The 26,005-nt window shown below is 42.6% G+C and overlaps 1 protein-coding gene and 1 long non-coding RNA gene across 13 annotated transcripts in view; one reads left to right on the top strand and one right to left on the bottom strand.

The window, feature by feature from the left end:
* Nucleotides 1-26,005, bottom strand: part of LOC125965553 (uncharacterized) — a 943,317-nt gene that overhangs the window by 583,095 nt on the left and 334,217 nt on the right. The window lies entirely within an intron of this gene.
* The window catches only part of PHACTR1 (phosphatase and actin regulator 1), a 548,258-nt gene that overhangs the window by 206,974 nt on the left and 315,279 nt on the right, over nt 1-26,005 (top strand). The window lies entirely within an intron of this gene.

Below are 26,005 nucleotides of genomic sequence, written 5' to 3'. Positions count from 1 at the left end.
GTTCCCATGAATTCCTAAATGCTACCTCTCAGATCTCATACTGCTAGAACTCTGCAGCTGTTAGCCCTACTGGCCTAACTTCTTCTTCTAGAATTATGGTTGCCCTGATGTCTTTCACTCCTTCCGTTTTCTCTCCTGGATCTTCTCTACCATTTTGGATCCATTTTCTCCCAAACTTTGTCTCATCTTCCCTTCTATTCCTTTATTTGTGTTTCCAAAATATTGTCTTGGATCATCTCTTTTCATTGCATACTTTCCCTGGTGAATCTCATTTATTCCCATTGCTTCATTTCTGCCCCATGAACTGATGACTTCCAAGTCTATGCCCTGATCCTCACCTGAATTCCAGATCCATATCTGTATTTGGATTTTCTACAGGTACCTCAAACTTTATGTTCCTCCAAACCCAGGTCCTTGGCTGCCCCCAATCCCTGACCCACCTGCTTCCTTCTCTGTCTTGCAACATCAGTATCCATCAAGGCTCCCAGGTTAGATGACTTAGACTCACCTTAGACTTATATTCCTTATCTCCATAGAAAGTTGCCCGTCAAGTCCTGAAGATTCTTCCTTTGTAGCATTTCTTGCTGTGGCTGCTTCTCCATCACAACCTGCTTTGGGCCCTCATTCCTCTTATCAGGATTTGTAGAGCGGCCTTGTCTCTCTACTCTCTGTTTACAAATCCATAACACAAATACCTCGCAGGCACTGAGCTCAAACAGAGCTGATCATGAGCTCACAGTGCTTATCGACAAAAGACCAACCTCTTCTGTGTGACATTCAAGGCTCTTCACACTCTGGTGCCACCAGGCTTTCTAGCCTAGAAAGTCACCAACCTCTTCCGTGCTGCTGTGCCTTTGTTTCACTGCTCTTTCTGGCAAATCTTACAAGGCTTGTTAAATCTACTCGTTGCTTAAGATACAGCTCAGATGCCACCATCCCTTTGAAAATTTATTTCATTTTTACCACCCCAAATATAATGATCAGAGTTTTGCTAATGCTACTGGCAAAGCCCATAACATATGGTCATTATGTACGGTTGTTCATGTTGTTCACTGAGCGAGGATACCTGGCCAAGAAAGCAAGCATCTAAAATCCAGTCCACTGGCAGGAGGGAGCATCGATTTTTCTTTTTATTTTATTTTATTGTCCTTATTTTTTTGCTGTCCATTGCATTTATTTATTCTTTAATTTAATTTAATTAATTTATTTTTTAAACAGCAGGTTCTTATTAGTAATCTATTTTATACATATTAATGTATACATGTCAATCCCAACCTCCCAACTCATACCACCACCACCACCACCACTTTCCCCCCTTGGTGTCCATACGTTTGTTCTCTACATCTGTGTCTCTATTTCTGCCTTGCAAACTGGTTCATCTGTACCATTTTTCTAGATTCCACATATATGCATTAATATATGATATTTGTTTTTCTCTTTCTGACTTACTTCACTCTGTATGACAGTCTCTAGGTCCATACACGTCTCTATTTCATTCCTTTTTATGGCTGAGTAATATTCCATTGTATATACGTGCCACATCTTCTTTATCCATTTGTCTGTCAATGGACATTTAGGTTGCTTCCATGACCTGGCTATTGTAAATAGTGCTGCAATGACCATTGGGGTGCCTGTGTCTTTTTGAATTATGGTTTTCTCTGGGTGTATGCCCAGTAGTGAGATTGCTGGGTCATATGGTAATTCTATTTTTAGTTCTTTAAGGAACCTCCATACTGTTCTCCATAGTAGCTGTACCAGTTTACATTCCCACCAACAGTGCAAGAGGGTCCCCTTTTCTCCACACCCTCTCCAGCATTTGTTGTTTGTAGATTTTCTGATGATGCCCATTCTAACTGGTGTCAGGTGATACCTCATTGTAGTTTTGATTTGCATTTCTCTAATAATTAGTGATGTTGAGCAGCTTTTCATGTGCCTCTTGACCATCTGTATGTCTTCTTTGGAGAAATGTCTATTTAGGTCTTCTGCCCGTTTTTTGATTGGGTTGTTTGTTTTTTTAATATAGAACTGCATGAGCTGTTTATATATTTTGAAGATTAATCCTTTGTCCATTGATTCGTTTGCAAATATTTTCTCCCATTTGGAGGGTTGTCTTTTCATCTTGTTTATGGTTTCCTTTGTTGGGCAAAAGCTTTTAAGTTTCATTAGGTCCCACTTGTTTATTTTTGTTTTTATTTCCATTGCTCTAGGAGGTGGGTCAAAAAAATCTTGCTGTGATTTATGTCAAAGAGTGTTCTTCCTACATTTTCCTCTAAGAGTTTTATAGTGTCTGGTCTTACATTTAGGTCTTTAATCCATCTTGAGTTTATTTTTGTGTATGGTGTTAGGGAGTGTTCTAATTTCATTCTTTTACATGTGGCTCTCCAGTTTTCCCAGCACCACTTATTGAAGAAGTTGTCTTTTCTCCCTTTTATATTCTTGCCTCCTTTGTCATAGATTAGTTGACCATAGGTGCATGGGTTCATCTCTGGGCTTTCTATCCTGTTCCATTGATCTATATTTCTGTTTTTGTGCCGGTACCATATTGTCTTTATTGCTGTAGCAATAGTAGCTGTAGCAATATAGTCTGAAGTCAGGGAGTCTGATTCCTCCAGCTCCATTTTTTTTTCTCTCAAGATTGCTTTGGCTCTTCAGGGTCTTTTGTGTCTCCATACAAATTTTAAGATTTTTTTGTTCTAGTTCTGTAAAAAATGCCGTTTGTAGTTTAATAGGGATTGCATTGAATCTGTAGATTGTTTTGGGTAGTATAGTCATTTTCACAATATTGATTCTTCCAATTCAAGAACGTGGTATATCTGTCCATATGTTTGTGTCATCTTTGATTTCTTTCATTGGTGTCTTATGGTTTTCTGAGTACATATCTTTTACCTCCTTAGGTAGGTTTATTCCTAGGTATTTTATTCTTTTTGTTGCAATGGTGAATGGGATTGTTTCCTTAATTTCTCTTTCTGATCTTTCTTTGTTAGTGTACGGGAATGCAAGAGATTTCTGTGCATTAATTTTGTATCCTGCAACTTTAACAAATTCATTGATTAGCTCTAGTAGTTTTCTAGTGGCGTCTGTAGGATTCTCTATATATAGTATATGTCATCTGCAAACAGTGACAGATTTACTTCTTCTTTTCCATTTTGGATTCCTTTTATCTCTCTTCTCTGATTGCAGTGGCTAGGACTTCTAAAACTATGTTGAATAATAGTGGCGAGAGTGGACATCTTTGTCTTGTTCCTGATCTTAGAGGAAATGCTTTCAGTTTATCACTGTTGAGAATGATGTTTGGGACTTCCCTGGTGGTATAGTGGTTAAGAATCGGCCTGCCAATACAGGGGACATGGTTTTGAGCTCTGGTTCGGGAGGATCCCACTTGCCATGGAGCAACTAAGCCTGTGCACCACAACTACTGAACTTGCGCTCTAGAACCCACAAGCCACAACTATGGAGTCCGAGTGCCACAACTACTGAAGTCTGTGCACCTAGAGCCCGTGCTTGACAATAAAGAGAAGCCACCACAATGAGAAGCCTGCAAACCACAATGAAGAGTTGCCCCCACTCACTGCAACTAGAGAAAGCTCACGTGCAGCAACGAAGGCCCAATGCAGCCAAAAATAAAAATAAATAAATAAAATATAAATTATATTAAAAAAAAATAAGAGAATGGTGTTTGCTGTGGCCTTTATTATGTTGAGGTAGGTTCCCTCTATGCCCACTTTCTGGAGAGTTTTATCATAACTGGGTGTTGAATTTTGTCAAAAGCTTTTTCTGCATCTATTGAGATGATCATATGATTTTTATTCTTCAGTTTGTTAATATGGTGTATCACATTGATTGGTGTATATTGAAGAATCCTTGCATCCCTGGGATAAATCCCACTTGATCATGGTGTATGATCCTTTTAATGTGTTGTTGGATTCTGTTTGCTAGTATTTTGTTGAGGATTTTGTATCTATATTCATCAGTGTTATTGGTCTGTAATTTTCTTTTTTTGTAGTATCTCTGTCTGGTTTTGGTATCAGGGTGACGGTGGCTTCATAGAATGAGCTTGGGAGTGTTCCTTCCTCTGCAATTTTTTGGAACAGTTTGAGAAGGATGGGTGTTAACTCTTGTCTAAATGTTTGGTAGAATTCACCAGTGAAGCCATCTGGTCCTGGGCTTTTTGTTTGTTGGAAGATTTTTAATCACAGTTTCAGTTTCATTACTTGTGATTGGTCTGTTCATATTTTCTATTTCTTCCTGGTTCAGTCTTGGAAGGTTATACCTTTCTAAAAACTTGTCGATTTCTTCCAGGTTGTTCATTTTATTGGCATAGAATTGCTTGTAGTACTTTCTTAGGATGCTTTGTATTTCTGCAGTGTCCATTGTAACTTCTCCTTTTTCATTTCTAATTTTATTGATTTGAGTCTCTCCCTCTTTTTCTTGATGAGTCTGGCTAAAGGTTTATCAATTTTGTTTATCTTCTCAAAGAACCAGCTTTTAGTTTTATTGATCTTTGCTATTGTTTTCTTTGTTTCTATTTCATATATTTCTGCTCTGATCTATGATTTCTTTCCTTCTAATAACTGGGTTTTCTTTGTTCTTTTTCTAGTTGCTTTAGGTGTAAGGTTAGATTGCTTATTTGAAATTTTTCTTGTTTCTTGAGATAGGATTGTATTGCTATAAACTTCCCTCTTAGAACTATTTTTGCTGCATCCCATAGGCTTTGGATCATCATGTTTTCATTGTCATTTGTCTCCAGGTATTTTTTGATTTCCTCTTTGATCTCTTTGGTGATCTCTTGGTTATTTAGTAACGTGTTGTGTGGCCTCCATGTGTTTGTAATTTTTTCCCTGTAATTGATTTCTATTCTCATAGCCTTGTGGTCAGAAAAGATGCTTGATATGGTTTCAATTTTCTTAAATTTACTGAGGCTTGATTTGTGACCCAAGATATGATCTGTCTTGGAGAGTGTTCCGTGTACACTTGAGAAGAAAGTGTAATCTGCTGTTTTCAGATGGAATGTCCTATAAAGATCAATTAAATCTGTCTGGTCTATTCTGTCATTTAAAGCTTGTCTTTCCTTATTAATTTTCTGTCTGGATGATCTGTCCTTTGGTGTAAGTGAGGTGTTAAAATCCCCTACTACTATTGTGTTACTGTCGATTTCCTCTTTTAGAGCTGTTAGCATTTGCCTTATGTATTGAGGTGCTCCTATGTTGGGTGCATATGTATTTATAATTTTTAAATATTCTTGGATTGATCCCTTGATCATTATGTGGTGTCCTTCCTTGTCTCTTCTAACATTCTTTATTTTAAGGTCTATTTTATCTGATATGAGTATTGCTACTCCAGCTTTCTTCTGATTTTCATTTGCATGGAATGTCTTTTTCCATCCCCTCACTTTCAGTCTGTATGTGTCCCTAGGTCTGAAGTGGGTCTCTTGTAGACAGCACATATGTGGGTCTTGTTTTTGTATCCTGTGTCTTTTGATTGGAACATTTAATCCATTCACATTTAAGGCAATTATCGATATGTATGTTCCTATTACCATTTTCTTAATTGTTCAGGGTTTGTTTTTGTAGGTCCTTTTCTTCTCTTGTGTTTCCCATTTAGAGGAGTTCCTTTAGCATTTGTTGTATAGCTGGTTTGGTGGTGCCGAATTCTCTTAGCTTTTGCTTGTCTATAAAGCTTTTGATTTCTCTGTCAAATCTGAATGAGATCCTTGCTGGGTAGAGTAATCTTGGTTGTAGGTTCTTCCCTTTTGTCACTTTAAATATATCGTGCCACTCCCTTCTGGCTTGTAGAGTTTGTGCTGAGAAATCAGCTGTTAACCTTATGGGAGTTCCCTTGTATATTATTTGTCATTTTTCCCTTGCTGCTTTTAATAATTTTTCTTTGTCTTTAATTTTTGTCATTTTGATTACTGTGTGTCTCGGTGTGTTTCTCCTTGGGTTTATCCTGCCTGGGACTCTCTGCACCTCCTGGACTTATGTGGCTATTACCTTTCCCATGTTAGGAAAGTTTTCAACTATAATCTCTTCAAGTATTTTCTCGGATCCTTTCTCTCTCTCTTCTCCTTCTGGGACCCCTATGATGTGAATGTTGTTGCATTTAATGTTGTCCCAGAGATCTCTTAATCTGTCTTTATTTCTTTTCATTCTTTTTTCTTTATTCTGTTCCACAGCAGTGAATTCCACTATTCTGTCTTCCAGGTCACTTATCTGTTCTTCTGCCTCAGTTATTCTGCTATTGATTCCTTCTATTGTATTTTTCATTTCAGTTATTGTATTGTTCATCTCTGTTTTTTTGTTCTTTAATTCTTCTAGGAGTTTGTTTTTTAATTCTTCTAGGTCTTTGTTAAACATTTCTTGCATCTTCTCAATCTTTGCCTCCATTCTTTTTCTGAGGTCCTGTATCATCTTCACTATCATTATTCTGAATTCTTTTTCTGGAAGGTTGCCTATCTCCACTTCATTTAGTTGTTTTCCTGGGGTTTTATCTTGTTCCTTCAACTGGTACATAGTCCTCTGCCTTTTCATTTTGTCTCTCTTTCTGTGAATGTGGTTTTCGTTCCACAGGCTGCAGGACTGTAGTTCTTCTTGCTTCTGCTGTCTGCCCTCTGGTGGATGAGGCTATCTAAGAGGCTTGTGCAAGCTTCCTGATGGGAGGACTGGTGGTGGGTAGAGCTGGGTGTTGCTCTGGTGGGCAGAGCTCAGTAAAACTTTAATCTGCTTGTCTGCTGATGGTTGGGGCTGGGTTCTCTCCCTTTTGGTTGTTTGGCCTGAGGCGACCCAGCACTGGAGCCTACCTGGCTCTTTGTTGGGGCTAATTGTGGACTCTGAGAGGGGTCACACCAAGGAGTACTTCCCAGAACTTCTGCTGCCAGTGTCCTTGTCCCCGCAGTGAGACACAGCCACCCCCTGCCTCTGCAGGACACCCTCCAGCACTAGCAGGTACGTCCGGTTCAGTCTCCCATGGAGTCACCGCTCCCCACCCTGGGTCCTGACGTGCACACTACTTTGTGTGTGCCCTCCAAGAGTGGAGTCTCTGTTTCCCCCAGTCTTGTCGAAGTCCTGCAATCAAATCCCAGTGGCCGGGCTTCTCTGGTGGCACAGTGGTTGAGAGTCCACCTGCCGATGCAGGGGACACAGGTTCGTGCCCCGGTCTGGAAAGATCCCACATGCCACGGAGCGGCTGGGCCCGTGAGCCATGGCCACTGAACCTGCGCGTCCAGAGCCTGTGCTCCACAACGGGAGAGGCCACAACAGTGAGAGGCCCACATACCACACACACACACACAAAAATCAAATCCCACTGGCCTTCAAAGTCTGATTCTCTAGGAATTCCTCCTCCCGTTGCCAGACCCCCAGGTTGGGAAGCCTGATGTGGGGCTCAGAATCTTCGCTCCAGTGGGTGGACCTCTGTGGTATAAGTGTCCTCCAGTTTGTGAGTCACCCACCCACCCAGGGGCCATGGGATTTGATTTTATTGTGATTGCCCCCCTCCTACCGTCTCATTGCAGCTTCTCCCCTGTCCTTGGATGTGGGGCATCCTTTTTGGTGAGTTCCAGTGTCTTCCTATCAATGATTGTTCAGCAGTTAGTTGTGATTTCCGTGCTCTCACAAGAGGGAGTGAGTGCACGTCCTTCTACTCTACCATCTTCTATTTTTCTAATTCACATAAAGTTTCAGTATAGGCTAGTGGTGACCCAGTGTCAGAAGGGACATCTGTTTAGTGCTCTTGAATACATCTGCCCCTCTAGACTATGACTTCTTTAGAACTAGATCTCCTTTGCCTTTTTCCTCAATGTACAGTCTCTTGCATGGACTTGCAAAGATTGTCAGTTTTGTAAGATTAATAATAGTGACAACAACAAAAATACTGTTAACACTTTAAATCCCTTATAATGCTGTAGGAAAAACTCTAAATGTTTTTGCATGGATAATCTCACATAGTTAACACAATAAGCCGATGAAGAAGGTACTCTTATTACTTCCATTATAGAGAGCATAAAACTGGGGCTCAGAGAAGCTCAGTTATTTGCTTAAAGTCACACAGCCAGGATTTGAACCTTTTTTAAAATTTTATTTATTTATTTATTTAATTTATTTTGGCTGTGCCGGGTCTTAGTTGAGGCACGCGGGATCTTTTAGTTGCAGCACGCAGGCTTCTTAGTTGCGGCATGCGGGATCTAGTTCCCCGACCAGGTGTCTAACCCGGACCCCTTGCATTGGGAGCACGGAGTCTTACCCACTGCACCACCAGGGAAGTCCCGAAGCCTGGTCCCTTATACACCATGGGGAATAGAATAGGTACATGCATGCCCACACCAAATGCCCGTGATGACAAAGCGTGGGGCTCAGGACCATTGGAGAATCTGAAGTGTTTTTGTAGAAAGCAGTCTGATGAAGGGCAAACCCAGGAACATCCTGAAGCCCACCTGTAAGCAGGTAGATGTAACCTTTCTGCACAGGAAAAGGGTGAGTTCAGCCCCTGCTGTCTCCTGGGAGTCTAAGTGGAATCATCCTCCCGGCAGACCAGCACATCTCTGAGTTACGAGGGCGAGGCCTCCGGTGCTGCCTGCGGGTGTCTCTTGCTCTGCCTCTTGCCACTGGCAACATCTCACTCTTACCAGCAATGAACCTCAGCTGGGTTGTTGGCTCTCATCCAAGTCATGGTCACATGCAGGCTCTGTGTAAGCTTTGGAGCCCCTCTGTCAGGCTCAGATGAGGAGGGACAGTAGAGCCATTGATAATTACCAGCTGGCTGGCTCCGTTCCCACACGCCCCACTCTTTCACCCGGGATTCATTAACAAGTTGAGGGGGAGAAGGACAGATACCTCCTGAGAGGAAGGCCCACTGATGGGTGAGTGATCGTCTTCAGACAGCCACAGGGGAATGGCAGGATCTCTTTCCAAAGCAGTTTTCACTACGTGTGTTAAAAACCACAGTTAGTCCTTCTGGCAGGCTGCTGAGAGCAGCACTAAAAAACACCTGGTTCATCCAGCTTCCATCCTGCAACCCACCCCCAAAACTGGCTTGAAATTAACCTCCAAGATTCTAGAATGACGGAGAAACTAGAACAGTACAGGAATTTGTTTATCTTTTTCCTTCAGAATCCTGGTTTAATTTACACCTTTCCCTCAAAGTCTGCTCCAGCCCTGAAGGACTGCTTCCTGCTCCGAGGCCCTGGAGCATTTGTGTCTGTACCACTCATCTGAAACATTGCAGTTCCACTCATCCGTTCATTCACATAACAAACCCTGACATTGTCCTCTGTGCTAGGCACTGGGATAGGGGCCAAGAGAGAGACAAATGAAAACTGTCCATATCCTCAAGGGAGAGCCCAGTCCAGTGGGCACGGTGGATGGGTAGAAAGACCACTTCCATAGGGGGTGATGGATTCTACAACAAAGAGAGGCGAAAGTGCTAAAAGAGAGCAGAGCTGATGTGTCCACCCACCCCGAGGCAGGGATACAGAAAAGCTGCACGGAGGAAGGGTGCATAGGTCTTGAAGGAGCAGAGGGGGATGCCTGAGTATTGAAGCAGTACAGTGGTATTTGTTAAAGCTCTCCAGGAGGTCCTGCCCTAAGCAAAGTAGAACTGCTCCATCTGGGAAGTTATGCCCACGCACTCACCCTCCACTCATGCCCCAGCCAGGGCAGCTGGCAGCAATGAATGCATGACTAGCACAGAGGGACAAAGGGCTGGCCCCCCGGCCTAAAGGTGGGACCAACTCTGTGGAGCTGTTCGTGCTTCAGAGCTTCCCCGTGGGTCAGGATGGTGCCACAATCCTTCCGAGGTCATATCCTTGCCTTTAGCCCCTAATCTGCCCCTACGCACCCTCTCTCCCGAGAGCATTCACCTAGCAAGTCACACACACCTGAAACGCCATCTAGGCTCTGCTGATCCCCCAGTCCTTCAAACTATCCACAATAACACTCGACGTGCATTTATTGGTAGTGAGGGTGGTAAAATTTCCCAGACAGAGGATGTATGGACCCTAAAATATTATCTGCCAATGATGCATTGTCCCTTTATTGGAAGAGTGTAGAGGGCAGTGGTTCCATCCAAGGAAGATTGAGGCAACACAGTGACTCTCAGGTGTGACACAGACAAATCGGAAGAACCAATGACTCACGGTTCTTCCGTCACACCACATAAGCAGCGCCAGGCTCACCTCTTTTGAGGACTGTTTATTCACAGCCAGAGCCTTCAACTTCTTCATATATTACCTTAGTTTAGAAAAACACATCCAGGATCCCCAGATGATATTCTTGAATAGTTTCTAACTGATCAGCCTCTACTGAGATTGCTCCTTCATTCAAGCTTGTCGGAAGTGATCATTTTAATTTTCTGTAAATGCCTCCATGGCGCTCCTTGACTGAGTAATCATTGTGTTAAAATGTTGATGCAAATGACAATATCTTTTGAGTCACCAGCGTGGCTATGGCTGCCCTTTAAATATTTGTGCACTACTTTCTTTTAAATAAAATATTTTATCTCTAAAATGCTGCAAGCAAAAGACTTTCTATCTATTGATGAAACCTCCAAACACTCCCTTCAAACAGAGCTTTTTTGTGTGTCTGGAGGACTTCTTTGAGGATGATACAAAAGAAAGAGAACTGTCAGAGAGCTGATGATCGGTTCTCAAACGATTACTCAGGTATTTGGTAATCACTGTCTTTGCTTGGATTGTTATAACAGCTTTTGTATATCAGGATTACCAGCCACATCTGTCCTTCAATATTTATTTGTCCCTTGGACAAGTACTCTAGGTTATAAGTCACTACAGAGGAGGGCACGGGGGACTCAATCTGGGACTCTGATTGGAAGGGGTAGAAACAAATACCAATTCAAGGCCAGTTCTAGGCATAAGAAAGAATGTATCAGTACCATGATTCTAAAAGTTTGAGGTGACTAACACAACATTGTAAAACAATTATACCTCAATTTAAAAAAAGAAAAAGAAAAGTTTGAGCTGAATCTTGAGTCCAAACGAATGCAAAAGACAGCAATGTAGGCAATTGTATTAGTTAAGGTAGAGGCTAAGCTGCTATAACAAAGAGGCCCCAAAATACAGTGGCTTAAGCAAGATAGAAATTTGTTTTCCTCTAACGTAACAGCCTAGGAAGGAGTGGTCCAGGGCTGGTGGAGCGGCTCTGCCATCTTCAACATGTGGCTTCCAGGATTGTTCCAGCCACTCTCACTTCTCAGACAGTGGGACAGGAGAGAGGAAGTTTGGAGAAGCACGTTTCTCTTTAAAGTAGATAACCCCAAAGCCATACACATTACTTTGATTCATCCCCTTTTAGCCTGAATTTAGTCTCATGGTCAAACCTAGCTGCATGGAGGGTTGGCAAACTTACCCACAATTTGAGCACAATTGCTATATGTCCTACTAAATTGAGGGGGTTCTCTTACTAAAAGACAGGGGTCAGCAGTCTCTACCATGGCAAGTTAATATCAATGCCCAGGGACCCAAAATAAATCCAGGAGAAGACTGGAAATAGCATCTAAGTAAGCACACACCATAGTACATAGTTTATGTACTCATAAACACTGAGTACGTATTTAAAGCCTGGCTTGATGGGTGAATGAGTTAAGGGATGAATGAAATGAAAATGTTCATGTCAGCATCCAGAGACTCCAGCTAAATAGAGGTGATATTCACAAAGCAGAATCCCGCACAAACGGATTCACATAAGCACAAAGGCCTAGGAGTGTGCACTCTGGCTTGCCCTTGTATACTTCCTGCAAGGTGCAGACCAGCAGAGGTTGGCAGGGGTGTGCTGAGGACAGAGAGGAAAGGGTTTATCACTCATTTCGTTGGTGATCTCAGCATCTCATCACTGGGAGATTCAGTCAGCTGGGACCAAGGCCACCACTCTGGCATTCAGACATCACTCAGACAGTAGGACTCTTCCCCTCTCAGCATCCCTTTCTCTACAGATCAGTGGTTCTCAGAGTATGGTCTCCAGACCACAATATCAGCATCCTCTGGAAACTTTTAGAAAAGCAAATCCCAGGTCCCACACCCCAGAACTATTGAATCACACATTCTGGGGGTGGGGCCCAGAAATCTGTGTTAAATTAGCCTTCCAGGTAATTCTGATGTATATTCAAGTCTGAGGACCACAACTCTAGATAACTGCTTTCCTTTGATTACCTGTATTCTCCTGCCTGTTACTGAGCCATTACCACATGATGTCTTCTGAGAACAACAGTGTAGCCCAGGATGTAGCTTGGCTTGGCCTGGATCTCACAGGAAGAGAGTCACAGATCCTGTTCTGGAATCCTAGTTTAGTATGGAATTTCAAAAAGCTCTCTTATTCATCTGCCTGTCTCTATAGTAAATATGCAGACCATCCAAATAGCAATAGTGACCAGCAGTATTCCTGGATATCCCCAAGGATGGGAATCATAAGTTCTCCTTGTTAGCTAGTTCCAGTGTAATCAGTATTTAGGCCATACATCTTTTCTTTCTTTCTTTCTTTTGTTTTCTTTATAACCAAACCGCTTCTCATTATAATGTAAGCCCATGTATTCTTTAATCTTTTCAAGAGATCTCCAAATCTTTTGTCATTCTAGTTATCATTTGTATACTCAAAGACATTTGTGAAATCATTGTTTATTCTTCTCTCTTCTAAGCTAAACAATTCCAATTCCTCAAATAATAAACTTCTTTCAATGATCCTGACGGTTCCTCTAGGGTCTGAATGTTTGTGTTCTACCTCCCCTGCCAAAATTCATATGTTGAAATCCTAACTCCTCAAAGATGATGGTATTAGAAGATGGGGCCTTTGGGAATCATTAAAGCGAAATCCTCATGAATGAGATTAGTGCTTTAGAAAAGAGACCCCACAGAGATCCCTAGCATCTTCCACCTTGTGTAGATACAATGGGAAGTCTGTGACCTGGAAGAGGGCCCTCACCTGACCATGCTGGTACCCTGATCTTGGACTTCCAACCTCCAGAACTGTGATAAATAAATTTCTGTTCTCTATAAACCACCCAGGCTGTGGTATTTCGTTATAGTAGCCCAAATGGGCTAAGACAGTACCTTAATCCTTCATCAGCATTATCTCATTAATCCTCATAATAACCCTAAGAAATGGGCACTGTTATTTTATCCCATTTTACACATAAAGAAACTGAGGTTCAGTAAGGTTCAACTGCTTGCCTGGGCTTACAGAGTTTGGAAATGGCGGGGCGGGGGGGCTGAAATTCACAAGTCATTACCCTTGATCTTACGTGTCTATCTGTATGTCTAGCATTCATTCCAAATCTTAATGAAGTATTGACTTCATATTTTTCTTACGGTTGGAAATTCAATCGTAAGTTATAAGCTGTAAATGTCCCACAAATATCTGCATACTCGAGAATGATTATATGAATTAAAATGTTCATGGGAAAAGACATTTCACTTAATAAAACTAGTTGTTCTAAAGGGATACTTCAAAAAATGATGGTCAGATCATAATCTGAGAATCTAAATGCCATGAAAACTAGGAGAAAAGAGAAGGAGACAAAGGTAGCAAATAGATCTGTTAGAATCCATGACACGAATGGACGTCTCCAAGCTGATTCTTTCTGTTATCTTCATTGAGATGAGCACCAACAGTATCAACTGAATCAAAGTACTTTTTTCTTTTCAAACTACTTCATGGTCAATTCCCTGCTATGTCCCCAGCTCTAGAAGAGGGCCATGCTATTAGCATGTGTTCACCATGTACTTGTAGAAAAAATAAACGTGGAGTTGATTCTTCATCTTCAAAGAGGACTTCCCAAAGAAAATCAGAGTCAGGTGGCCCTCAACATCTGCTTGTTGGGATGAGAATTATCCCTAGAGACCTGCTAGTCCATCCTCTTTGTTTTCAGATGAGCAAACTTTACATAACATGTTCAATGTCCTATAGGTGAATAGGAGTAGAGCTGGAATTAAAACTCAAGCTTTCCTACATGGGTTCTGCACTTGTCAAAACTCAACAAAATGACTCTTAAAATGTGTGCATTTCTCTGTATGTAAATTATATGTAAAGAAACCCCTCAGTTTTCTCAGTTCTTTTTTCTGTCATCTCTCTTCCATTATATTTCCCTGCTAAACAGTAGATCAGGAAGAAGGTAGCCGATACAGCTCTGGGCTACAAACAGCCTAACTGAGAAGGTCAGACTTTGAACTTCCAGGGAACAGATTATAAAATTTCAATAAACAATCAGGGATTGGCATAGGAATACCAACTTTGTTTATTTTGTCCAGGAAGGCTATTAAAAGAAAAAAAAAACTTACTATTTACAATCACCTTCATTTCACAAAACAAAGGACATGTTAACATTTTAAAAATAGAAAAGCATAATCTCAGAATAAAAACAATATATCCCCCAAAAGGACTGTTTTTGTTAAAGATCTGTGAAGATTCTTGATGGGCCAACACAGGACAGAGTCTGGAACTCCAGCACCAAATCAGAAAGAGCCAACAAATGAGGTTCATGCCAGGATATTAGATACCTGACTACACCTCAGGACAGTTTTTCTCCTTCTGATCTTGAGTCACATCTTAATGTCTTCATATTCCCAAAAGGTCCAGACTTTTCCCTTTTGGGGAATATGGATGAAGCAAGAGTGGGACTGAAGCTGAATCCGGCCCCTGTACCCTGACAGCGAATTAAATCTCGGAGACAGAGTTTGGGGTGAAGTAGAAAAGAATAGCTTTGTTGCTTTGCCAGGCAAAGGTGACCACAGGGGGCTAATGCCCTCAAAACTGTGTGTCCCCATCTGGAAGGGGTAGTGAGAAGTTTTATAGCAATGGTGTTCAAAGAGGTCGTGATCAGCTCGTGGACATTCTTCTGATTGGTTGGTGATGAGGTAATTGGGTGTCAACATCATCAACCTTCTGGTTCCAACTGGTCTGGGATCTACATGCTTGTGGGCAGCAGACAGTTAACTTCTCCCACCTGGTGGGGTTTCAGTATCTGCAAAACATTGCAAAGATATTGTTTTGTGTATCCCTTGAGGGGGAAGCAGGACCCTGCCCGGAGGCTGCTTTATTGTTTCTTGACTGTTCCTCCATTGTCTCTGCATCCCCTCCCTTCCCTAATTAGCAACTGTTTGAACTTGCTCACTGGAACTCAGGGAAGGTCATGGAGGCTGAATGAAGCCTATTTCCTGTAATTTCCAAGAAATGGGGGACACAGAACTGCTTTTGTGCCCAGGAACCCCACAGGATCCTGCTCAGTTTCAGGACCAGCAGAGCCAAACCTTGAGTGGACCCTTCAACTAGAGTTGCATTTCCTAGAAACCATGGACTCCTCAAGAGAGCTCCTACATAAACTACATTAGCCCACACCTACTGGGGTCCCAGCTGCAGCTGGGCAATTCTTTACTCAGCATGAGCCTTGTTTAAGGAACCTGTAGAAGTCAGAGAGGACATTTATTCTTTGATCTTGTATAAAAAGGGAAAATACGGGTTGGTGTGTATACTGGTTTCCCAGGGCTGCTGCAACAGTGTACCACACACTAGGTGGCTTAAAACAACAGAAGTTGATTCTCTCACAGTTCTGGAGGCTTGAAGTTCAAAATCAAGGTGTCAGCAAGGCCACGTTCTCTGTCTGAAGAATTTACAGAAGGAACTTTTCTTGCCTCTTCTAGCTTCTGGTGGCAGACTGCAACCCTTGGTGTTCCTTGGTTTGTAAAGGCATTACTCCAACCCCTGACTCCATTGTCACATGGCCTTCTCCCCTGTGGGTCTCACATTATCTTTCCTATGTACACGTCTGTCTTTGGCTTTCTTCTCTTCCCATTAGGACACCAGTCACATTGGATTAGGACCCACCCTAATGACCTCATCTTAACTCGATTATATCTGCAAAGACCTTGTTTTCAAATAAGGTCACATTCACAGGTTCTGGGGCTTAGAATTTCATATATTTTGGGGGGGGGCACAATTCAACCCGTGACAGTCCATAAGACTTACTCCATGGCTCTGATGAGCCATGGTTTTGAGGATCATTTCAGATTTGCATCAACTCCCAAGGACCCTGACAAAGCATGCATTTACTCACCAGATAGGTTAAACGCTAATAGTTTTCTGCTAGCCACCTTGTATGTGTTTGTACTGCTCTTTGAGGGACACTCAAGATGTACAAAACCCTGTCTCTACCTCACCAGGTTATGTACCCCTCTTGTGCCTCAGTTTCCCTATCTGTGGCATCCTCCTCACAGGGTCGCTACAAGGATTAAATGAGATAATAGTCACTGTGTGGACCATAGCAAAGACTCAATAAATGTTACGGATGGCTTCAAACCAACGTGTGAGCAAAATGCACCCATGGTTTAGAGAACAAATAACGAAAAGCACAATATCCTACATATTGATGTTACAACATAGAAGTTCAGATAAAGGGAAAAGAGCGTCTCAGATATTGATTTATTATTTATGGCATGCATGTGTTTGCATGTGAATATGTAGATGTTGGTAACTCTGTATGTGTGTGTGTTTTGGTTTGGGGGTAGTCTGATAGGGGAGAAGTAATCTGGAGGATGAATATCTTTCTTGGGACTGAAAAAGACCTTAGGACCCTGTCTTCCTCATTTTATTTCCATCTAACCATAGGGTTCCTTCAAAGCTGCAAGAACGAACTCAGTTCTGTGTTGGGCCCTGCCCTCATGGTGGCTGCCAGCCTGTGTGTCTTGTGTGAGAGGCAGTGGGCTTCTGGAAGATCTCTTAGACTTGTGCCCTGAACAGGGAGGTCACCCCATGGCTGAGATATGTCTCCTTATTTTGCCTGAACCCTAATGCCCTGACAACCGGCTCAAACTCCCTGTTCATTGAGAGCCATTGATCAAGGCCTCTGCTGTGAGATTTCAGACTAAGGGTTGTAGAAAAGAAGATAAAGAGAGTCGTGTTGTTCCTTAAAGAGCTATGCATGCTTGCATCAAAAAAAAAAAAAAAAAAAAGTATTGACTTAGCACCAAAACAAAACAAAACCGAAAAAAACAAATCCAAACCCGTTATGTGCCTTTAGGATTTGAGGAAGAATCTCGTTTTTTTTTTTTTAACTTCAAACTAGTCTGAAAGAATTTTCCACAGCCAGACTCCTATTCAGAATTAAAGTAATAGATCTGGAGCTACTGTAACCACCTATCTACTTATATTTCTATTGCTATCATAGTAATTGTAATATTAATTGATTCATCTAGCCCAGGGCACTCAAATTCTAATTGCATTCTAATTGCAAAATTAGAATGTAATTGCAACAATAAAGAGATCAAATGAGATAATTAAAACATAAAAGATGACAAATGCTAATTCAGGAAGTCTTTTGTATACATTGCAACATGTGCTACTTATTTATAAGGCATTGTTTGGAGATTCCTAAGGAGAGAGTTCAAGGCAGAATAAATTCTGTGATCTGCACATACAAAGATATCAAATAAACGGACTCACACAAAGATTGATTGCAATACAATTGCAGGTCCAAGCGTACCTTCCACAGAGTGTTGTTTAGATGCATCTTTTTAGAAGATATAACACTGAACTGACCTTAATGCCATGTCCACATTTCTCCTAAAGCTTCAAACTTGCAGAAATAGCATCTACAGGACATGGCAGGAGGACAGGACAGGCACATGGAAGCAAGTCAACAATTAACTTCTTTGAGGCTTAGACATGTAACCTGCATTCATAGAATTCAAAAGAAGGAAAAAAGACAGTCTGGGCAGGTCTTGAGTTACCCAAGCCAAAACCAATTGGTTTCACTTTACAGGGCCCCTGGAGGGCAAGGGTAACTTTGTACCCTGGACCCAATTTTTAATCCAATTTCCCTTCGTATTGACTATCAAAAGAAAGAGTCTAGGGATGGATTCCACCAAAGCCTACGTGTTCACAACTTTCTAAAACTTTAGATTTCTATTCTTCATCATTTTAGTAACAGTCCCAGGCCCTGATCTTATTTTTTCAAATACATTATTCAGCCTATGCAGAGCTGAATGAAGTGAGAAATCTCTAACTCCTGCAGAGCCAGGAATGAAGTGAGATTAGGACTCACTGATCTGACCAATTTCCGGTCTTCTTTTTGCCCAGCTATCTATGGGGTTAGGCCAGCTGCAGCGATCGCAGGGGACCATGGACATATACACGCTACCAGTATGCACAGTGCCATGGTGACGGCCAGCTACCACCATACTGCCACCACCACCAAGGAAGGTTCTTGGAGATAATGCAGTCATTCATTTATTCAACGCTCAACACACACTTCTTGAGTGACTTTTATGTCAGTGAACCCAACAGACCAAGTTCCCTAGTCTCAGGGAGCTTATGTTCCAGTGAAGGGAGACAGAGTAAACAAATAAGGAGATGTATAAAGTAGCGTCAGACGGCGATAAGTGTCAGGGAGGAAAATAAATCAGAAAGTGTCTCACGAGTGACTGGGGAAGGGGTGCTGTTTTAGAGTGTGGTCAGGAAAAAGCTCCCAAAAGGGTTGCTGAGTAGAGATCTGAAAAACCTGCGTGAATGAGCCTTACTTTAATATGGCTTAAATAGACTAATGAATTCAAATCTTATGGGAATGAGATGCAAAAGATAAAACAGAATCCTTTCTCTGTGGTTCTGGGAAAATAATAATAAGAGCTAGTTTGTATTAAGAACCTTACAAGGATTAACTCATTTAATCCTCACAGCAACCCTGTGAGATAGAAATGAGTATCGTCCTCCTGGAGACGAGGTTAGTAACTCACCAAGGGTTACATAGCTAGGGGATCGTGAGGCTGGGTTTCAACTCCAGGCCCCTTGAGGTTTGGGGGAGGGTTGTTTTTTGGAACAGCTGTATTGAGGTATAATTGCTCTGCAATAAACTGCACGTATTTGAAGTGTAGAATCTGAGAAGTTTTAGCATATGTATATACTCATGAAACCATCATATCATCAAGATAATGAATCTGCCTCACTCCCAAAAGTTTCCTCACGCGTCCTTTTCACCACCTCTTCCCCAATCCATCCCTTTTCACACTCCCGTTTCTAAGCAACCACTGGCCTGCTTTCTGGTCATAAATGAGCTTGCATTTCCCACAGTCTTATACAAATGGAATCATATAGTATGAACTCTTTTTTCATCTGGCTTCTTTCTCTCAGCATAATTAGCTTGGGATTCATCCACATCCCAGGTATCGACAGTTCACTTCTATTGCTGAGTCGTGTTCCGTTGTATTGGATATACCCCAATTCGTCTCTCCATTCACCTGTTAGTGGACATTGGGCTGGATTAATAGCCATTTGGGGGCTATTACAAATTAAACTGCTATGAACATTCACATACAAATCTTTGTGTTAGACCCACACTGTTGATCACTGCATAATACAGCTTCTCTTAAAAAAAGGTTAAAATAGGACACATAGAGGCTGCATCGTGTGGCAAAATCACGATGAACCAGAACCGAGAATTCTCGATCCCAAAAGCTGTGATCTTTTGCTAGTCCGAGGTTAGTGAGTAGCCACTGAAAAGTGCAGGTGTGAAGCCTTCCATTCAGATGGCGCCTGGTTTCTCTGTAATCTGAGGAGAGATGGCCCTAGATGACCTAGCACAGAAATCCCTGGTTTGCACTCTCTCCCACATTGACTAACCGTGTGACTGTCGACAAGACACTTGTCCTCTCCAGAACTATTTCCTCATCTCTAAAACCCCATCCAAGTCTAAGGCTTACTCATGGCAGGTACTAATTAGAGGAAAGCAGTAGATTAGCCAAGGCCAATCTTCATGCCACCCCACTGCTGTGTATTGCTGTACCCTCCTGATCACAGGGTCCTAGCATCTCAGAAATGCGTGCAACCTAAGAAAGCACCGAAGAGAAGCAAGGCCCAGGGAGTGAGGGGCGTGCCCGAGGTGGCAGGGGGACCTCAAATCCAGGTGTCCTGACATTGTGTCCAAAACTTTTTCTTCTACACCAAACTGCTGCTTGTTGGTTGCTCAAGTTTTATATCAAGCAAGGGTGCTGAATTAAATGAGTGCCGTTTCTTTTCCCATTTTATCATGAATTAGGGTGGCAATCATCTGTCTCAGTTTGTTTACTATACAATTTGTGATCAAACCGCAGACGCTTCAGTCCTCAGGACACAGAGTAACACCTCGCTAGCTAGGTAAATGCTACAAAAAAGGAAACATTTTGCAGCAGAGGTGTAATAAGTGAGACAGATAAATGATTCCTTTCCCCTCTGCTATTGGTTTAAGTTGTAGTCACCCAAACTTCAAAAATAAAACCTGAAAAGCATCGCGGTCTCTGCCCCACATGGCTAGAGCACACCCTGTTGCGTCAGCTCAAGTCTCACTTTTAACAAATGCTGTTTTAGGTTTAGACGAATTAAGGAATGTTTCTTGGTACATGTATTCCTACCGCAATTAAATAACTCACAGTGTAGGATGGAATTGTTCAGGCTTCTTAAAATTGCCTTTCATCTTTCAGTGTTAAAAGATGAATTTCTCATACAGAGTGCAGTTGTGAGAGGTTTGCGTTCTAACTCATGGAAGCCTCAATATATTTGTTTTGGAATGACTTTTCTTTAGTAACAATTTAAATAACAGAGTAATAGGCTGGAAGAGTTTCTATTTAGGATGGTGAAATATTCAGTGGAGATAAAATTGCTTTATAGATGGCTGGCCGGAATTCAGTTTAGAATTCAAACACTTTAGAATTTCAATACACTTCAAACCTTGAATGCAAGAAGAGATGAGTTCTCACAGAGCTTTGGGGACCATGTGCTGCCAGAAGGGACTGAAATGCCCACTCCCAGCCTCCCTGTGTCATGTCCTGCATACAGCTCGTCCTCGCTTTGCCATGTAAAAAGCAAACAGGTTGGAAATGTTTACGATGATAGCCGTGTTTAATGAAACTCTTAAGTGTTATGCTCGTTTATGCCATCTACGTTTCTCAGCCTCTTACGAATAGATGAATTCCAATGTTTGAACACACTTGCCCCAATACGTATCATTTGGACAGAGACACTTGCTGTCCTATCATTGCAGGTGCTGGGACAGAAAAATAAGGGCAGACCGAAATGACTCTTACTACCTTCACCCAAGACAGTGGTGGCTTCAGGATATTTATATAGATGGGCCTTGGGAATTTCAGTATGGCTTAAAGGAGAGGCTCGTTGGGGATTTGGTTTTTCAGAGGTGCTCGCATAACAAGCATATAGTTTTCACTTGGATGTTATGCTTCCTGGGGTCCCTATGGTACCATTTCCATGTGAGCCATCATTTGCTACTGGCGAGGGTTACGGCCAAGGTCACTCACCCATGCCAGTCCACCTACGGAAAATCCTTGGGCCCCCGGTACATTTGGTAAACCTTCAGTTGGTGAAACGCTAAACCAGACCAGCAGTAAACATCCCTTTAAGGAGTATCCCCAGAGTGGCAGCAGATTTGTGACAAGGAAGTGATGGTTAACCAGCCTCCTATATGGTGTCCATCACTTGGCCCATTGCATGCGGTGCTCTTAATAACCATTTGTTATGGCATAAATCTCCCCTGTAGAGTAAAGGAAGCGTCTTCCTTGCACAGTATAACTGTGAACAGAAGCCTGTAGAAAACCCTGGTGCGGGAGGGCTGACTGAAAGGAAAGAAGAGATAAGCAGTCTTGGCACCCAGCTCAGGACCCTTGGGGAGCTTGCAGCTGGACGCCACTCCTGCCCTCTCACCGCTTCCCGCCTCTCTGCTTGAATCTCATCTAAAGCAGGTGGGAGCTAAAAATCCTTTAAGTGTAACCCTGGGATTCCAGGGAGCTGCAGAGCTGTGAATAATGTTGAGACGGGTGAGCCATTGCAACGTGAGTCAGGGACGTAGTATTGTGAAAATGGGGAGTGAGTGCTTCTTGGCTACACGGTCTCCTTTTTGGTTGATTAAAATATTACTGAACGAGAAAGTGGTGCTGGTTGCACAACATTGTGAATGTACTAAATGGCGCTGAATTATACTCCTTAAAAGGGTGAATTTTACGTTATGTGTATTTTACCCTAATTTTTTAAAAAGGTATTATGGGGCTGGAGTAAGATGTTCCATGAGGTACTTTTTAGGGGTTCATGGATGTGCATGACACACTCATTCTCTATCCTTGAAGGATTTAGAAATGCAATGTCTGATGGAATGAAAAGGTCTTTCCTGCTCTTCCATGACCATGAAGATGCCTTTGCTTTGGTGACAAATGATGTAAACAGTCAATAACTGCTCCACTGGTGGTTGAAGTGACACCTGTCAATACATGATGAATTATAGAGGTTGTAGAACATGTGGGAATTCATAAGCTCTGAATGGCACATGTAAATTTCTTTTCTATTTAAGATTATAGTCGGGAACTTATGATACTGTAAATCTGTAGACCTCCTATGCATCTGGCCTTGGACTTTTCTTGCTTTTGCTGGGAAGATAGAAAACTGACTGATAAAAGATTATTGTTCTCCGTATTTAGATCCTAGGTCATTTTATGGATTAGCAGCTTTGCCAAACTGCATGTGGAATTAATTGGAAACAATTGCAATGTTCTCACTACATTGCACCACTTCCTTTCTTTAATTAAGAGACATTACCCTCTGTTCTACAGATGACAAAACGGACAGCTCTTCTTTTATTACCAGACAGCAGCCACAGAAAGAAAAGCAGAAATCACAGTGTGTCTGGGCATTAAGGTAGTGATAGCAGAAATCCCAGTGTAGTGCGTACAGGGAGAGAGGCTGATTCCAACTTCTGGGCTCTTAGGTACGCTCAATTCTAAGCGTCTAGTTCAATCTGCCCAGTTACAGTTTTACCTCTCTATTTGCTTGATGACAAAAGCCAGCTGCCTGGGAATGGAAAACATATTGAAGAGGATTAAACAGCAATGGAGTTAATTAAGAAAAATCACCTCACCATTCACAATGACATATCTATAGTTAATTTTTTAATTAAAAAATAAATTGGAAATAAAATTAATTAAACAACGTCTATAAACATAAACTTTTTAAAAAAACATAAACTGAAAATAACTCCCTTATTTTGAATTTATTAAAAGTGTTGGGGGTTTGTATGTGTGTGTGTAGCTGTGTGCTTCAACAAACCATATCTGTCCCCTTAAAATAATAGTGCCATCAGGGGCTTCCCTGGTGGCGCAGTGGTTGAGAGTCCGCCTGCCGATGCAGGGGACACGGGTTCGTGCCCCGGTCCAGGAAGATCCCACATGCCGCGGAGAGGCTGGGTCCGTGAGCCACGGCCGCTGAGCCTGTGCGTCCGGAGCCTGTGCTCTGCAACAGGAGAGGCCACAACAGGGGGAGACCTGCGTACCGCAAAAAAAAAAAAATAATAATAGTGCCATCAGATTATTACAAGGCAAACAGCAGTTCCATGAGCATTTATTAAACATGCTCTTTGTAAGCCAGAAAAAGTAGAAAGGACAAAGGCAAATTCTGGGAGTGGAGATCAAAGGGATATTGAAGACTTCCTGGTGACCTTTGGGTTGAGATTTTTTTTCTAGTTCCTCAGTTATTCCCACACTTGCTCTGGTTTCAGGACCTTCACACAAGCAGTTGACCCTGCCTACATCACTCTCCCTTTCTGCCCACCTTCCATCTGGCTAACTCCCACTTCTCTTTCAGTCCCCATAAAAAGCCACTTCCTCCAGGAAGCCCTCTTTCACCATTCCTCCAGACTAAGTCCTATTACTAAGCACAACTCTCTGTTTCCCCTTCAATAGCTCTTTACCATTGTTGTATGTTTAATTATCTGCCCTTGAGCAAAACTATAAGCTTCATAACAGTAGAGACTATGGAAAAAAACACATGGAAAAACAGAATGTTTATTTTTGAATGAGTGATGTATTGAATTAATGACTTGGGGGAAAATCAAAATCAAAAGTAGTGAGACTGGGGCTTCCCTGGTGGTGCAGTGGTTGAGGGTCCGCCTGCCGATGCAGGGGACATGGGTTCGTGCCCCGGTCCGGGAGGATCCCACATGCCGTGGAGCAGCTGGGCCCGTGAGCCATGGCCGCTGAGCCTGCGCGTCCGGAGCGTGTGCTCCGCAACGGGAGAGGCCACAGCAGTGAGAGGCCCGCATACCGCAAAAAAAAAAAAGTAATGAGACTGTTCATGTTTGTATGTCCAGAGCCTGGCAGAGAGAAAGCTGTTAATAGCTATTTGTTGAATGATCAAATGAATATACAAAGGAGTTAGTGAATGAACAATGAAACTTTAATGCTGTTTCCAATCTTTCTGAGCCTTAATTTTCTCCTCTGTTGGCTCAGTGTAGGTACTGGATGAGCCCTTTCACATCACGGAAGGAAATGCTGAGTTGAGTGGTCCAACAGACGTAGATAGATGGGTCTGCATCCTTAGTCAAAACAGACTTCCTGCTCCAGAATATTTGCGTTTCCTAGGTAATGATGACTAAGACAGTCAAAAACATTGAGGGCAAAGTGATGGCTGATTCCGGGTGAGCAGGATGAAGGAGTTAAGACTGATTGGATTTTTTAAAACAATTCCTCATGATTGCGACATTAGCGTGAAGGCTGAGAAACGCAATTGTACAGATTATGGGTTGAAGGGCACATGTCTAAATAGAAGAAAGTGTGATTAAAGGAAAAGGGGGTATATTCTCGCCAGCTCTAAGGCCTTAGAAACAAAACTCATCGTAATGATTAGAAGAGTTAGTGGTAGTGATGACGGTGATGACAAACAATATCTAAGATGTGTGTCTGCTCTGTGCCCGTCACAATACTAAGAACTTAACATGGACCACCTCATTTGCCCTGACAATAATCCTATGACCTAGGCATTATTATTATTATTATTTTATTTTTATGCCTGCATCGGGTCTTAGCCATGGCATGCAGGATCTTTTGTTGCAGTGCACGGGCTCTGCATTGCGGCGTGCGGGTTTTGTCTCTTCAGTTGAGGCGCACGGGCTCAGCAGTTGTGGCGCATGGGCTTAGCTGCCCCGCGGCACGTGGGATCTTAGTTCCCCAACCAGGGATCGACCCTGCATTGGAAGGCGGATTCTTTACCACTGGACCACCAGGGAAGTCCCTAGGCATTATTTTTATCACCTTTTTAGACATGTGCACTTGTTAAGGGTCACAAGCTGAAGTAGTAGGGTCAATTTAAACCCTGGCTCTCCCCAGTTCCCAGGTCTGATCCTTGAACCCTATGTTACGTTGCTCTAGGAGAGTGTAACGGAGGCCATGATTCTCTTCCAATCATGGTTGTTTTGGGGTTGTTTTTTTGTTTTGTTTTGTTTTGGCTGCACTGCATGGCATGTGGGATCTTAGCTCCCTGACCAGGGATCGAACCCGCACCCCCTGCAGTGGAAGCACACAGCCTTAACCGCTGGACCGCTGGGGATGTTCCCCAGTTGGGTTTTGTTTTGTGTTATCATCTACATTCCATCAACATGGATCGAGAGCTCAGGAAGGGCTCAGATGTGTGATTTTTGGCTCCGGTCTCTCTTGAGGTTGCCATCAGTCAGTGATGTGGGGTTGGGGGGAGAGGGTGGGGCTTCTGGAAATTCTCTCCATGGTCTCTGCACATGGGCCAGGTTGGGCTTCCTCATAGCATGGTGGCCCCAATGCAGTCACCTGCTTACTTGCCAGCTGAAGTCTTCAAGAGCAAGTATTCCAACTAATAAGGTGGAAGTTGCCTTGCCTTTTATGACCTAGCCTCTGTGGTCCCACAGGAAGACTTCTACTGCACAGGCTACGAGCACAATCCAAGCGCCCCTCCCCTCCCCCGGATTCAGAGGGAGAGGAATTCGATCCCACCACTTGACAGGGGAGTGGCGGGTTCTAGACCAGTATGTGGGATGGGAGATATAGTTGTGTCCATCTGTGGAAAATATAATCTGCAGCATGGAGATCTGGGGCCGGGGCAGGGGGGCAGGGGTGTGAGAGGGAAGACACACACATGTGGTCTTTACCCTTCGCTGGAGGTTTCATTTAACTTCCGCCAAAGAACTTTACAGAAGGAACACGGCGGTCTCTGTACACTTTAGACATGAAGAATGGAGG

This window comes from Orcinus orca, chromosome 10 (genome assembly GCF_937001465.1).
Source record: "Orcinus orca chromosome 10, mOrcOrc1.1, whole genome shotgun sequence".
NCBI lineage: Eukaryota > Metazoa > Chordata > Mammalia > Artiodactyla > Delphinidae > Orcinus > Orcinus orca.
The sequence above is the reverse complement of the archived record's forward strand: the minus strand, read 5'-3'. Positions and strand labels throughout refer to the sequence as shown.